General features: G+C 38.4%; 1 long non-coding RNA gene across 1 annotated transcript in view; it reads right to left on the bottom strand.

The window, feature by feature from the left end:
- The window catches only part of LOC106523302 (uncharacterized), a 7,822-nt gene extending 6,821 nt beyond the window's left edge, over positions 1-1,001 (bottom strand). The window contains exons 1-2 of the long non-coding RNA XR_001310879.1: positions 883-1,001; positions 362-652 (exon numbers count right to left, since the gene is read on the bottom strand). This is a non-coding gene — a long non-coding RNA (uncharacterized LOC106523302). The remainder of the gene's footprint in view (positions 1-361; positions 653-882) is intronic.
- Between the last annotated feature and the right edge of the window lie 1,630 nt (positions 1,002-2,631).

Genomic DNA, 2,631 nt, shown 5'->3' with positions numbered 1-2,631 from the left:
GTCCAGAAGACCTGTACAATTTTTTTCTTTTTGATTTTTTACCTGGATTACTGAGATGCATCAGGACATCCCTAGATAATATGTCTTTGAAGCTCTTGAGGGCAACATTTAGCCCGCGGGCCTTGAGTTTGACACATGGTTTATCAGTTAAATTTTTTACATGATATACAGATTTAGCTGGTTTTGTCCATCCAGCTGACCAAACATTTTTTATTTCAGACATAATTTACCAGCATTTCTGTCAATCTAAAACACATTTCTGCTCCTCTTAATTAAACAGGAGTGTTGGCAACAATCACAAACACCATTAAAATTCATTAAAAACCAAACTATATGTCTGTAAGTGACAATGGAAACTCACCCACTTTAAACTGAGGGGCGTAGCTGCAGCAGGTGACTCCCAAGTCATGGGCATCCTTGTGAGCGTGCAGGAGGCCGACGTGCACCTCCCACAGTTTGAGGTCTCCATGCAGCCGGTCGTGAACATCTGGCCACACGGGAGAGAAACAGCAGGCCACGACGCTGGCCTCGCTCACTGCGGAGCAGCTTTCACAGGAAACGGTTGGACAGGTTGAGTTCAAAGGAGYGAGACTTGATGTGAAATGTTCAGTCCTGGTCTGTGTCCCTGTTTAATCAGGTCAACTGAAAACACCTGGGAGAGTTTAAATCAGAGCAGCACAGCAGGATTCAGAGAGACTAAACCAAATCTTACAAATGGTTTAAGGATTTTCAGAAAACGCCTACTTATGTGGTTAACGCATTACATCATCATTGTGTGTTCTCTTTTAATAAAGCTTTACTTAATGAAGGACAAATAGGCCATGTTTCTAAACCACACCTGGCAACTTTACCAAAAACACAATTTAAGAGTTAGGCACTTACAAGTGATTTTTTTTCTTAAGTGATTTTCTGATGAAAAATTCCCAACGTTCTGAAGAGTCGGAGGAGAAACCTGTGACAGCTGTGTGACAACTCCATCTGCTGATGAAGATGAAAATGTTGCTTCAACTGTTAAGTGTAAAAGAAAAAAAAAATAAACCACAGTTCACAAAAGCTTCAGTTTTCATTTTCTAAAATATGTTTCAGCCATCAGTGTTTCACTGTGTTCCACAAAACAGTAAGAGTTAATTTAACTAAAATTGGAGAAACAAACTGTTACCTATTTCAGAGTTCCTTCAGTTTTAAGAGTAAACACTTTTCCAAAATGTTTGTATTTCTTATCTATACATTTAACATTTTCTGTATATACAGGAAATGCTTGAAAATTGGTCAGACTTAGAGCTGCAGTTTCAATGACAAGACTACAAAGTATATGATCCACCTGGAGTCATGTGCACTTATGGGCACCCTTACATATATCTGAAAAAACAAGATAAAAATGACCAGAACACATCAAAAGAAACTTAGTTTTGCCCAATTTGTTTTGTGAAATCTGTCCATAGTGGACAGTTTTTTCCCTCCAAATCACATCAGAACCTGGCGCTCCAGGGCTGCTACCCTGCATGGGACACTTGTTTCTCTGCTCCAGCACACCTGACTCAATCATTCTTCAAATTCAGCTCAAATTAATCACCTATTCATTAAAAACAGGTGTGTTGGAGCAGAAACGTCTAAAACATGCAGGACAGTGGGCCTGGGGGACCAGGATTTGACAGTCCCCGCTTTTATGATCACTTTATAATTTGTGACTTTTCCCAAGAATGACCTGTCTGGTTTTTTCTTAACCTAGAACTCAGAGAAACAAACAACCCCGCCAAACATTTAAACAATTGACAACAGAGAGACCAGTAAGTTTTTCGTTCACTTTGCAAAGAGGAGAAGTTCAATGATACTTAACTTCAGCTCAAGAGCTTGGTGAAGATCAGAGAAATTCTGANCAGAGTTTTGGAGGGGAAGTCCCATGGTTTACCTCAGATGTGTTGGGATGGATGAAGGCGCAGTTTGCTCACAAGATGGCGCAAAAAGCTCAAAATTGTCCTTAAAGCCACTCAGCTCTGAAACAGAGCAAAGATGCGCAGCTGGTAAAATGCAGCTCATTATAACCTCCCTGCTGCTAATAAAATCTGTTTTCATTTTTATGATGCAGTTACTCAATGTAAACAGTTGGGTTGTAGTTATAACTTAGCTATTTACAACCTGAGTTTTAATGCAGAACCCAGGGCTTTGGGACATTTCTATTTCTCACACTAAATCAAATTTAGCCTGAGCTGTAGAAACAGTACTGTTACATTATGAAATGAAATATTTATATTATATTATTCACTGGCAATCTTATGTGTTAGGATAAAATCTTGTTTGTAGACTACCTTTCTTTCTAAAGTAGCTTATCTGTAAGACATTTCTATATTAGAGGAAAGTTATCCAAATATCCCACTTTGAGCACAAACTTTCATCATCAGTTATGGTAAAATTTGGGTCAAGTTGAATACAGCAGGTAAAATAAGTATTGAACACATCACCATTTTTCTCAGTAAATATATCACTAGAGGTGCTAATGACATGAAATTTTCACCAGATGTTGGTAACAACCCAAGTGATCCATTCATACAAAGAAATCAAACCATAAATGTCCAGAAATGAAGTTATTTGTAATAATGTGGAATGGCACAGGGAGAAAGTATTGAACACACT

The sequence above is a fragment of the Austrofundulus limnaeus genome, unplaced genomic scaffold, assembly GCF_001266775.1.
Source record: "Austrofundulus limnaeus strain Quisiro unplaced genomic scaffold, Austrofundulus_limnaeus-1.0 Scaffold152, whole genome shotgun sequence".
Classification (NCBI taxonomy): Eukaryota; Metazoa; Chordata; class Actinopteri; order Cyprinodontiformes; family Rivulidae; genus Austrofundulus; species Austrofundulus limnaeus.
The sequence above is the reverse complement of the archived record's forward strand: the minus strand, read 5'-3'. Positions and strand labels throughout refer to the sequence as shown.